Source organism: Protopterus annectens, chromosome 1.part2 (assembly GCF_019279795.1).
Source record: "Protopterus annectens isolate FY-2018-M chromosome 1.part2, PAN1.0, whole genome shotgun sequence".
Classification (NCBI taxonomy): Eukaryota; Metazoa; Chordata; order Ceratodontiformes; family Protopteridae; genus Protopterus; species Protopterus annectens.
The window spans coordinates 250902625-250916646 of record NC_056727.1 but is presented as its reverse complement, the minus strand read 5'-3'; positions in this window follow the sequence as shown (position 1 = coordinate 250916646).

Below are 14022 nucleotides of genomic sequence, written 5' to 3'. Positions count from 1 at the left end.
ATCCACTGTGTAGGAATAATCCACAAAACAGGTCAAGCGCTTTCGTCGATAGACTTCATCAGAACAGTTAATAGTGGATACTGATACCATTTATATTTATTTATTATTTATTATTTTTTATTATTTATTTATTTTTTAAAATTGGTTTTAGAAAATGTAGTTCATATAAAAAGTTGATAAGAGAATGACTATATATTAGAAAAATGGTTTCTGTATGAAGAGCTTTAAGTTTTCAGGTTTTTGGAAAAAACACTGTTACTTTAATTATTAATTGATTTTTCTTAATTGATGTATTAGGTATATATATATATATATATATATATATATATATATAAATGGTATCAGTATCCACTATTAACTGTTCTGATGAAGTCTATCGACGAAAGCGCTTGACCTGTTTTGTGGATTATTCCTACACAGTGGATTATTGACCTGCTTTTGTGGAATACAATTTTGCACAGTTAACAATTTTATGTGGACCGAATAAAGGTGATTTTTTAACTTGTGGTTGTAGGTTATTGGCTCAGGGATTTGTTTTGAAATACATTTTCTGAAGGATTTGAAGTCTGAAACTCAAATGTATGTCATTATGTAGTGGCTACAATCCTAAGATCATCCCAGTGGTTTGCCAGGAAAAAGAGGAACAGGCCAAAATATGAGCCAAATATCTGGACATTCTGCGAACATCTGTACGGTTAAGAGGTATAATTATGCATACAGATTACTACCACTCCCGGGATTTGAACTATGACTGTGTCTGCTAAAAATACAACAACTTGTGTTTCATCAGAGTGAGCTATTTAGACACTGCTGTTGCATTCTTCACTGTTTTCTATCTAAGTCTCTCTTGGTTGTACAATCTGACCTTGTAATTATAACATGCTTATACAGACATTCCTAGACATATTTTTATGTAGCACAGTGTGAGAAACAGTGATTAACACAACAGTACTATTGGGATATCAGATCTTGGTGAATGCAACATGTGAGGCCATACAATACCAGAGTAAACACAACCAGTCCAGGATTTAGAACTTTATTGCCAGGCAATTATCCTTTTATTTAAATATGAGCTATATGGGACTATTACTGTCATATTGTCTGGTTTATTCAGTAGAAACCATACACATTTTTTATACTGCCAGGTGACATTTTACTCCTTTATATTAATTTGGTATGACTACTACAAGCAGGATTGTTACTCACCAGCCTTGTGATGCAGCCTTTGCAACCTGTTGGCATGGGCTTCCTGGTTCACAGCCCACTCAGCTGGAGCTGTAATTAAAATAGAGAAACATTTATGCATACCTATCCATCACATACACAGGCTGGACTATGGTAAACTGTTATTGCTATGAATACTTACACACTGTTGGGACATCTCCCCTCTCTCTTGCTTCTTGGACCCACTGTTGCAAGAGCTCCCTCTTCCTCTGTTTCAAGTCGGCATAGTGGTGCCAGACCTGCTCACCAGTCTGAGGGATACCAGTGGCACTGGTGAGATCATGGGCGAGACTTTCCCAGGCTTCCACTTTATATTGGGAGCCCTGGTACTGGTCCAGCAGCAATCTCACATCATGTTTTTTTTACCAGGAATCCTACCATGACCTTGGATCCTGCATGCCCCAGCGCTGTGCCTGAAAGTGTACACCCTCTCCAGCATCTGCCATACTGCCTACAGTGGAGAGCTGCAACCAGTTATGAGCTGTATTCCCACCTGCAGGGTTTAAATATGGCTAATTTCCCACCCTTTGCCATGTTTGGATGGTTTTGAAATTGCTGAGCTAAGCTAAGCTATGGGCAAACCTGCTTAGCTAACATTGACAATGCTTAAAGGGGCAGGTTCAGCATTGATTACCAATGGGCAAATCCACTTAGCTGGGCTATTCATTGCTTAGCATTCATATGTAAAACAATGCTTACACCCAGTCAGCATAGCTGTGCAATGCTTAGCATTGCTTATGTTTTATTATATTGGTCTAACACCTGTATGGGATTGATTTATCATTCATTACATAACATATAATTATTTACCTTCCCTGACATCCCCCAGTGTGCTGTAATTAATTTATTCTTGTATGACTATACTGTATGGGGCACTTGTGTTTATATGGGGGTTTCACTACTTTATTACACTGACAACTCACATCTGGGCCTAATACGCTATTCTGGTTGAGAAAAAATAAGTTACTTCCTACATAAATATACAAATAAATTAAAAGTGTAATGTTTACTCATACAAAATGGAAATTGCATTGGTGAGACTCGAACCATAAATGACTACATGCAAGGCATACACTCTAACTGCTACACTATTGCACTTATGTTTATGCTGGTTGTCTATTGCTTTTTAATTTATCCTGCCATTTCAGCTGGCCTAAGCATAGCTAAGCAATGGGCACACAAGTGCAGCCACGCTTAAACTTTATTGCATATTTTAAAAAGAAATGTATCTGTTGTGTTTTTTAATTTGTACACTTCAGTATATCCATGCTAATGCTGAACCTGTTATTCTAGCAACTTTCTGGCTTTGTAGGGACGATTGTCCCTTATGGCTATGTACAGATTCCTTACTCTGATGGGTTGGGAGGTGTGCACTATTTTCTTATTCTAAACCTGTTATTCTATCAAGTTTATGGCTTTGTGGGACGATTGTCCTTTATGTCTTTGTACAGATTCCTTACTTTGATGGGTTGTGAGGTGTGCGCTATGTGCTTATGCTAAACCTGTTATTCTATCACGTTTATGGCTTTGTGGGACAATTGTCCCTTATGGCTTTGTCCATATTTCTTGCCCTGATGGGTTGGGTGTTTTACAAGCATTCTTACTCATTTTACATTGCCGTATGGCAATTCTAGTGTGCAGGGGGTGTGTATCTTGTGAGAGCACTGTTCTCAAACATGCCCCCTGTGCTCATACACATTTCCATGTACATATTGCAGCATGGAAGCGCACCTTCATGCATGGTACCTTCCATACAGGGAAAAAAGTTATATCTTACCATAAAGTTCCATCTGTATTGTTGATCCTCATTCAGTCATTACGCATGGGGTATTGGTTCCGACCTCGGAACCGAGCCGGACATTTTCCAAGCTTGCGTCAGCTTCAAACTCTCGAGCTAAACTCTTACCCACAATCTCCCTCTCCCTGTTACTTCATATTGAGTTTGCAAGTCAAAGAAGGTAGAGGCTACCTCTGGTCAACTAACCTAAGAGAGTGGATGGTGAGATCCACTAGAAACCACAGGAGGGGGAAGGAGGGAGGGTCGTAATGACTGAATGAGGATCAACAATACAGATGGAACGTTATGGTAAGTCATAACTTCTTTATCTGATATTGTTAATCCTCGTTCATTCCTTATGCATGGGTCAGAGTCCGCAGCTACCTTTATTCCTGGGAGGCTCTCATGGAAGGACTTTCCTGAGTACCATAGAACTGAAAGATGCGCTTCTCCAGGAGGCCAAATCCAATTTGTAATGATTGATGAAGGTATGAGGTGTAGCCCAAGTTGCAGCTGCACAGATTTCATGTAAAGAAGCTCTGGCATGGAAGGCAGCAGAAGTTGCCACCGACCTTGTTGAATGAGCTTTCATGGTAGTAGGCAATGAGATATTACGTTGTGTATAAATGAAGGTCACACAGTCCTTCAACCATCTAGCTAATGTGACCTTTGCAACAGCAGATCCTAATCTAGGTCCAGAAAAAAATAACTGGTCAGATTTACAAAAGGACCTAGTCCTGTTTAGGTAAAAATGGATTTGTCTGTATGTTTATCTAAGGTATGTAGGCAATACTCTCCTCTGCTTGAATGATTGGAAAAGAAAACTGGCAATTCAATGGTTTGATTAATGGACATTTCAGAGATCACTTTTGGCAGAAAAGATGGATTAATTCTCAGAGACACTCTATCTCTATGAAAAATCAAGTATGGACTCTTGATACATAAAGCTTGAAGCTCAGAAATACATCTGGCAGAAGTAATGGTGACCAAAAACAAGGTTTTCCATGACAAATGCTTGAGGTCACAAGAAGAGGCTGGTTCAAAAGGTGGCATTGTCAGAGCTTGTAGAACTAATGATAAATCCCATGGTTGAATAGGTTCTCTAAAGGGTGGCTTCAGATGATTCACACCTTTTATGAAGGTCTTGCACAATTTGTGGGACATAAGAGAGGAATCTTGGACACCCTCATGACAATTAGAAATTGCAGCCAAATGAACTCTAATGGTAGAGGCCCGATTGGAAAAGGTCGGCCAGATAGTCTAGTATTATTGACACTGGTGCTGAGAAGAGATCTACTTGATTATCTTTCAGCCAACAGGTAAATCTTTTCCACTTGCTCAGATAAGTAATTCTAGTGGAAGACTTATGAGATGCAATGAGAATGTCACGTACTGGTAAAGAAAGATAATTCTGCCTAGCAATCAAGGGAATTGGAGTAGCCAAGCAGTGAGCTTCAGGCTGTTCAAGTTGGAATGAATCAGGTTCTGTAGATGTGAGATCAACTCCAGGGTTGGATGGAGAACCCATGGTCGATTTAGTAGGTAAGGCCAAAGGAAGGGGAATCAAATCTGTTGAGGTCAATATGGTGCTATGAGGATCACCTTGGTCTTCAGCCGACTGGCTTTCTTCAGAAACTGGTGAATCAGGGGAAAAGGTAGGAATGCGTAAAGAAGATCCGAGGGCCAATCGTGGACTAGAGCATCCCTGGGTGACTGTTCTGGAGGGGGAATCAGGGTGAAATAATTGCTGCATTTGTAGTTGGTTGGAGATGCAAAGAGGTTGCAGCAAGGACGGCCCCAACAGTGGAAGATCTCCGCTGCTATCAAGGGATTCAGGGACCACTCATGAGGTTGAAGAATGCACCTGCTGAGTCTGTCTGCTATCATGTTGGAACTCCCGGGAATGTGCGTTGCTAGAAGAAAATGGTTAGTAGCCATCGCCCATTGCCATATCCTCATGGCCTCCCGACAAAGGGGGTAAGATTTGGTTCCACCTTGCTTGTTGATGTACCAGACCACTGCCATGTTGTCTGATTGAATTGCAATTGTCCCAGATGGCAGCAGGGGATGGAATGCTTGCAACGCCAGAAGCACCACCCTCAGCTCTAGAACAACAGACTCTGGAATAGATTGCCCATACATGTCAAGCAGAGTGCCTCTTTGGCCCTCTACAAAAGGAACCTTGATGATTGGATGGGAGAAAGAAAATTCACCCCGGGGATCACGTCAGCTGCCCTGTTAGACAGGGGTCCAGGGAAGTAAATAGTGTGGGAAGAAATAGCCAGGGAATTGTTATGGCTAGGCTTGTATAGGCCCTAGGGCTGATAGCCTAGTACCAACCTATGAACCTATGAACCTATTTATATGCAGATGGGCCAACAGTTCGGACCAAGTGCCTTGGACTGTCTGTCCGTGACATAGCCCCCCACCCCATCAGGGAGGCATCCGTGGTCACTGTGGCCTTGGGTTGCTGGGGGGAGAAGGGGTGAGACCATTGTGACAGATTGTGTGTCATCCACCAATTTAAATCCTGTTTGCACCTGTGGGTTACTCGAATCATGGCTGAAAGAGGATGCTGAAAGGGATACCATTGGGTGAGCAGTAGCCATTGTAGAAGCCTCATGTGTAATCTGGCCAGGGGGACAATGGTGATGGAGGCTGCCATGGAACCCAACAGCTGCAGAACTGAGTGAGCCATGGATTTCTCCCTTGAAAGGACTGGAATCAGTTGTTGCTTTATCCTTAAAATTCTGTGCTCTGGAATAGCAGCTCTGCAGTTCTTTGTGTCCAAGATAACTCCTATGAATTCTGTCGACTGAGATGGGGCGAGATTGGATTTTTGCCAGTTTATGGTTATGCCTTTGTGCAGCGAGGAGACAGTATGCAAGGGCTTCTTCCAGTAGATGTCTGGTGGGGGTGAAAATGAGCCAGTCATCAAGGTTTGGAAACATCTGGAATCCTTGAAGTCGCAAGTGAGCTGTGACAACTGCCATACACTTTGTGAACACTCTGGGGGCTGTAGAGAGTCCGAAGGGCAGTACTCTGAACTGGTAGTGACTGGCTCCCACACAGAAGCACAGAAATCGCCTTGATGGCCTGCCCACTTTTATGTGGTAGTACGCATCTTGAAGATCTATCGAGCACATCCAATTGTCTTTTTCCAAAAGTGGGAGAATAGACTGTATTATGACCATTCAGAATTTTTGTAGTCTCATAAACTTGTTCAATACACTGAGATCCAAAATTGGTCTCCAGTCCCCGGTTTTCTTTGGCACCAAAAATAGTCTTGAGTAGAATCCGGATCCTATCTGGTCTGGAGGGACTATTTGGATGACTCTCTTTCTTAGCAGCTTTTCTATCTCTAGTGTTGCTTCTCCCTTTTGACTGGGTGGAACATCGGGAAAGTCTTTTGAAGGGACAGGACAAAGATAGAAGGGGATATGATAACCTCTGGTTATAATCCTTTGTACCCAAGAATCAGTGGTGATGGTTAGCCAGGCAGAAGGGTACAAGGAGAAACGTCCCCCAACCACCTCCAGAGGAAAGGAGTTGGGCCGCTCTTCAAGAGCGCTGGTAGGATTGGCCAGGGAATGAATCCTGGAAACCTGGTTATGCAGACCCCCTCTGCCCTGAAAGGAGAATCTTCCCTGTGAGTTTCCCCCTCTGCCTCTAGGGGAGAACTCAACCTGTGTGTCATGGAAAGGACCCTGAGATTTCTTGAACCATATCTTCCCACGCTTTTGGTTTCAGGAGAAAGCATGTTGAGGGGAAGAATAACAGACACCTATGGCAGAAAGGGTCTTACCATCCTGTTCACATCTGGCCAGTGTGCTTTTAACTTTGGGTCCAAACAAGGAGGAGGCCTCAATGGGAGCGTTAAGAAAGGAAGCCTTAAAGGGTTCCATGAAATTGCACAAGCGCATCCAGGCGTGTTGTCTCAAGACCGCAGCTGAACCCACTGCTCTAGCTGCTCCTTCTGATGCATGCGATCTCAGTCACATAGAGGAGTTAGATATTGACTCAATGGTGGCCAGGTGAGAGGCCACTTTGTCATGGACCTCATCAGACACGGCACCAGCCAAGGTTTCAGAAAGCTCAGAAATCAGATCCCTTTGAAGCCTGGTAAAGTGCACCTTATAGTTCAGGGACCTGATAGTAAAGGTCGCTGATGCAAAGGTGCATTTCCCTATCCTGTCCGGGACCCGGGACTCTTTGTTAGGTGGATGAACAGTCTGGCTTTCTTCTTCTGCCAGATCCTTTTTTGTTGCGGCTGCCACCACCAAAGCATCCACAGGAAGACCTTTTGACCAATGGGGATCTGTAGCAGGAGGGGACAAAATATTATCTGGCCTCCGGGGAATAGCTTCAAAGGTGTCAGGAGCCTTCCAAGCATGCTGCACGATAAGGCGGACAAGTTCATCAGCAGGTGGAGTAACCCAGGAGGTAGGGGGCTGGGCATGAAAGGCCTGCAGGAACACAGATTCCTCAGAGGTCAGATTAGAGGACTGCCAGTCACCTCTCTGTTTCAGGATTTTGAGGATATCACCAAAGGATACCTCAGAGGGTGACCGAGGGGATCCTTCCCCCTCATCAAAACCTGTGTCTTCAGTGAGGGACTCCTCTGTGGAGTCCATGTGCTTCCTCTTACACAAACTTTTCCGGTGGACTTCCTCAGTGGGAGAAGCTGGGGAAGACAGCGGAAAAGGGGTTTCCTGTGGGAATATGTCCTGAGGCCCTTGCACCCGGTGTCCGCTCAGTGCGACTTGTGAAAACAGCGTACCAGAGGAGGGTGGATGGATAGACATTCCAGTATCACCAGCAGCAGCGAAAGCCTTCTCCATCAGTTGGAAGGCTGGTCCACCTGAAGAGGAGTGAATGTCTAGGACAGGGGTCACCCCTCCCCTAAGTGGCTCAGCCTGCTGACCCGGAGTCCCTGGATGGCTGTGGAGCAGCAAACTATGCGTGTCACAACTGACATCCTGGGTCATAGCAAAACTTTCCTGCCACAAAGGCAACTGCGGTTCCTTAGTGAGATCCATAAAGGGAACCGCAGAAGGGGAAGACTGTGCTATATCCATGGACTTCAAAGGCAATGAAGGAGGAGAATAATAAGGGGTCTTTGGAGATGGGTGATCACCTCCCAAGGAAGGATAGTTCCTGGAGAGTGGGATACCTCTGGCCAAGAGCACCTGATCCACAAGACGCAACACATTGTGTTCGGAAAGGCTTCTAGTGGACCTCACAGAGACTGAGGGAGAAACAGGCCTGTCCACAGAAGAGGCAAACTCGGTGCCCATCTCACCAATCTGCACCGAGAACAAGGGTGCCAAGAGAGACTGGACTATGGGTGTCTGCACCGAAGAAGTCATCGGTGCCGAGGTCATGGTCTGACCCGACACAGGGATCGGTGCCGAAGTGGTTGTCGGTACCAAAGATGGAACCGACAAAACTGAAGTCAACAATAAAGGCATTGGTTCCGAGTAAGATGTCGAAGCCGACGTGGTCAAGGTCTGCACTGACTGAACGGTCGGTGCCAACACAATGGTAATAGTCTGAACCAAGGAGCCCCTCGGTGCTGATAAAGTGAAGGCTGCAAGAGAAGATGGAGCCAAGATCACTAATGGAGCAGAAGGCCTCAGTGCCAAAGATCTAGACACTGAAAGCACTGGGGCTGACTGAGTGAGCTCCAGAGCTGAAATTTTAGCCTTTTTAGGTTTTGGCTGGCAGGAGTCCCCAGCCGGGGACAAAGGCAAAGATTTAGCCTTGGTAGGAACATCCAAGATTTTCTTATGGGCTCTAGGAGGGGTTAAGGCCCCCGACCCAGAAATAGCCTCTGAAAAGGGAGATTTGAGAAGTCCCTTCAGTAACAGCTTGTTTTTCCTTTCCAACAAAGTTCTATTTGAAAAGTTCTCACAAATAGTACAGGGCAGGTCAAGAGACAAGTGGGGCGCCCCCAAACAATAAACGCATAAAGAGTGTGCATCAGAAGTAGGTAGTTTGTGCCCACAATCAGAACACCATTTAAACCTCGGACTACCTTTCTTATCTGCCATAACAGCTAAATTAGAAAGCAGAAAGGGTACCAGCAATGGTAGAAAAGAATACCCGAAGGTATGAGAAAAAGGGAAGGATTACCAATGATGGTAAGGTGAGAATACCTCACGGTAAAAAGCCAGAGAAAAGAGAAGAAAAACCTGAAGAAAGTATGATCGCTAGATGCGATAGGGTAAGAAACAATGAAATAGAAACTTTTCTGACAGAAAAGTAATATAAATGGCTATTAAACAACAAATAACTGTACTTAGCTCAAGAGAAGCAGCTTGGCACGACCAAATGGCAATGCGGCAAACAAAATCTGAAGTAACAGGGAGAGGGGGATTGTGGGTAAGAGTTTAGCTCAAGAGTTTGAAGCTGACATGAGCTTGGAAAATGGCCGGCTCGGTTCTGAGGTCGGAACCGATACCCATGCGTAAGGAATGAACGATGATTAACAATATCAGATTAAGCCATTCCTGTACGGAAGTTTGCTGAATCCCATGGAATGAGTTCACAGGAGCTACTGTAAATGAAAGGTAAAAATGAGATAGTACCTTCCAAGAATTCGAAAAATTTGTGTAATAGTTCCAAAGACATATTTATGCCAATGTGAGATTATCTCGAAAGTGCTTATGCAAGTATACAAATAATGAGGTGTAAATGAGGAATGATGTACCTAATTTTTTTGTCTGTATCGGAGCTTTTCTCCCCAGGACTCCATTGAAAACGGGTTCTTTTGGCCCAATGGACTATCCTGGTAAACCAACTGCAAATAAATAAATAAATAGAATAAATAAATCTATGTATACTAATGAAATACGTTTTGCACTATTTGTGATTCATGTCAATTTTTTTCACTTTCAGTGCTGGTTGCAGATGTGCTATATAAAGAGAAGCTTTGCCAAATCTATCAGAGTTGCACCTGGTGAAAATGTCACTTGCTGCAAGCTTTATTTCCAGGTATGAGTTGCTTGTATTGGCTGGGCCAAAACCACTTGCTCCCAGAGACACTCACTGGCCAAGAAGCTGAAAAAATAAGCAAAGGATTACTCATTATAACTTTGATTATTAGGAAGCCCTTGATAGGTTTAGAGTGGACAAGTAAATTATAAGGGTCATGGTGGGTATGTTAGACCCCCACAGGGGCACTGGAGGAATATGTGGACTTCCTATCCTTTTGGACACCAACGTATGAATAGCCCTCACTATTATTGCTACAGAGGACTTACAGAGACAGACTGGTGACACTGGGACTCACAGGCTTCTGCCTTAAGGCTACTGCAGCAGTTCATGGATGTACTTGACACTTGTACATTAGTACATCTATTTCCGTGTCACCTCAGGACCAAGTTAGAACTATGGGTGCCTTTTATGGGCTGGCACATTTCCCTCAGGTAGTTGGTATGATACCTTGCACCCGTGTTGCAATTAGTGCCCCTTCTAGTACACAGGAAGTGGTACTGAAATAGGAAGGGCTACCATTCCCTCAACTGCCAGGCAGTGAATGATGCATGGAGTGCATCACAAACAGCTCTACCCAGCATCCTGACAATGCACATGATTCCCACATATAACACACCAGGTGACTCTGTTGCCTCTTCCTGCATGGTAAGATGTCCACTGGTCATCTTGCTGGTAAGTGGAAAATATTTTTACATTGTTTTTAAGTAGTTATTTATGTTAAAAAGTATTGCTGAATGCTTTTTTATCCTCCCCTCTCTGTCTTTCTTTTCTTCAGGTGATGCTGAATATCCACTGGAGCCATGGTTTATGACACCAGTACGAAATCCAAGTGAAGCTGCAGTGGAGACATATAATACATCCCTGTCCCAGATCCATATTGCCATCAATAGGGATTTTGTCCTCATAAAGGTCCATTTCAGTTACCTGGTTACATCTAGGGGTGCCCTTCAGTATAACCCAGTTACTGTATGCAAGATGCTTACTGCCTTTTGCATTCTGCACCATGACATTCAGGCTAGTGTTTCTTTTATTGTAAAAAGCACACAAAGAATAATTGAAGCATTTAGTGATATCTGTGGTCTGTGCTATGTGGCACATGATCTGCTCTCATTGTTCATCTGACATTCTCTCACATCTTAAAATATTTTTTTATTGTCCAATAGAAAATAATACTGATGTTATTGTCATCAAAAGTCAACATTTAGAAAATAATTCACATTTTGTCTGGTTTCATAAATAACTTCTGCTTTAATGATTACTTAATTATACAAAAACAATGAATATTGCCAACAGTGAAATTCTTCCTGAGTTAAAGCGCTGCGAATATAAGGAAAATGGCTTATACTGCTATTTTATATTATACCATTTCTTCTTAGATTATTCCACTGTACTGTACATCATATTAACTTTATGTTGCCATACATAATAAATTCTGACTTCAGAAACTATGAACATTTGTGCAGTGGCCAGGTGAAATGGCACCAGTGTAAGTTTATATGGCAGGATACTCAATGTAATGTCATTTGTTTATGACATAGTTCTCTTGAAATGTTTTGTGCAATACTATTTTAATGTCTTAGGTACCTGCCACCATTAGGAATGGTAATCCATGTAGCATTGCTTTTTGTCTACCTTTCATTGATTGCATGTACAGTTGTTTTACAGGGACAAAATGGATACATTTGCAAACTTGCACCCGTCAGACCCCATTCCAGTTAAACAGACAGCTGTGTCTTTGAAGCTGATTCACATCAGTTCAAGATCAAATGGGTCATGTACATCTCCTATTGATAGGCTAGGTAACAGTGCAAGGGATTTTGAGGAGAGGCTACCATGAGAACTATAAGGTAAGTTGTTCCGTTATTGTGACTTACTTGATGCATGTAATTCTGCTATCACTGACCTGACAGCACTGCGTGAATATGATTATGATCTTGGATGTGAGGTTCTGCTAGGTGTAGATGAAAGAAATGTGTTTTGCTTGTTCACTTTGATTACTAATATTACTGTCCTGAGAAGCAACACTATTATCATGTGATCACCCCATCTGGACAGTACCCTGTCCTCTGCACCTTGCAAGCCTGGCTCCAGCTTGGTTCTGGTATAGCCTAACTAGTGTACAAGTGGAGGTGTCCACTGATGCTTGATGTGCCACCATACTATGTATCAGTGTGATCATGGCATTATCCCTACTGCGTGCCATTTCAAACTAGTGCTGTTAATCATAATGCATGGACTCTGACCATTTTCAGCTGACTCTGCGGCAGTGCTCTGAGCCCTAACAATGTCACTGCACATTTCCTGCTGGGCAACCAATGCTTTACATGTTTCCTGGAGTAGTCGTAATGAAATTCCTGCATCTATCTCTCTTTTGTAAAGTGTCACTGTGGACACTGTTACCTCTGGATGCCTGCCATTGCCCTCAAGGTGTTCATCTGGGTTTGGAGGCACTGGTGTAGAGGTGCAGTGTTGTTCCTCCTGTGCAAATATGAATGGCATGCTAGCTTGTGCTTGATTTTGTGTTGCACTGTCATTTACTACAGAGTTACTAACACATTGTGGGTTGAGAGATACTGATATTAAACTTAAGCTGCTTGACACTTTCCTCAGGTTGCCTCATAAATACAACTATGTTATCATCATCAGTGCAACACCCATTCTGCTGCTGCTATCATGCAAATTTATTAGTATAGTTGTATTGTTGGTTTCTGATGCTGACCCTGTAAAAATATTGTTTGAAAATGTTACTAATGATGCAATAGCATGCAGTATAGTATGCTTACAGGTGGGTGAGTGGGATACCTAGCATGCATACCAGCGTCATTTCCATTCTTTGCCGATGTACAAGGTTCACCTAATAATAATTAACTGTGACATGTTGAATTATATTGTCCCTTGTCAGCATTCAGCTGTATCTATATAAATGTGTTCTACCGATTTTAAAGCAACCTTCATTAACAGATGAATGTTGCTGCTGCTGCAGACATTGGTAAGATGGTTGAATGTCCGCACAACCTCTAATTATTCCAGTTCCATCATCATCTGTGACATAGTCATAGGATAGAACGTATTTCTCATCTGGAGTTAATCGAATAAACTTCATAGGCCCCCTAATGTATTAGTACAGGAAACTGCATTCTGTCTGGCCTTGCTTCTAGTATATTCCACCAAATCATTGTCCCTTTTCCTGCACTATGCCAATGCTCAATTTCTGAACCAACATCATTAATTTCAACAGCTACTTGACTCCAGGTCTTGCACCACTTGGCTTGTCTGGAAACTCCTTTATAAAAGGAAGTTTTCCATATGCCATAAGTGCTGCCATGAGGACAGGATTTTCCTCATGGCTGAAGTTATTGTTTCTCTGCTCTGATCACTTATTTTCCTTCAGTATATATGCAAAAAAAAAAAAAAAAAAAGGTACACAGTCCGAAAGTGTGACAATAATGTTTACAGTTCATATCAGTGGCCAAATCTTTCTGCCACACATATTAAATAAAAATGTCCCTTAGCACAAACTGTATAATTACATACAGAAATCTCAATCCAGCCATGTGAAAACCATAAATACATCTGAATGGTCAAAATTCTGGTAAAGTTATGACAAGGATACTGAGTACGAATGGGACATTGATTACTGGCATGAGCAAAGTTGCAGCAAGTACAGTTGTATTATATTAAAACATGAAGATGATGGGATTCAAAACATAATAAGAACATATACTAATCTGAATCAGAGTAATATACAGTTGCAAAAAAACTTTGATATGCTTCTAATTGAAATTAGCTCTTAGAAAGTTGACTTAAGTCATCACCAGGAGAAGATAAAGCACCGTATCTTTATTATAAGGTGTTAGAAGACTGTCAATTATAATTATTGGTAAAGTTACTTAATGAATGGGTATCTAAGGGGGTTTCTACTGACTTGAGATGAAATTAATGTCCTCATTGACATTAATATGGAAAGGAAAAGAAAAAAATAATCATGATAACTCATAATCAGTTTCACTACTTATTTGTGA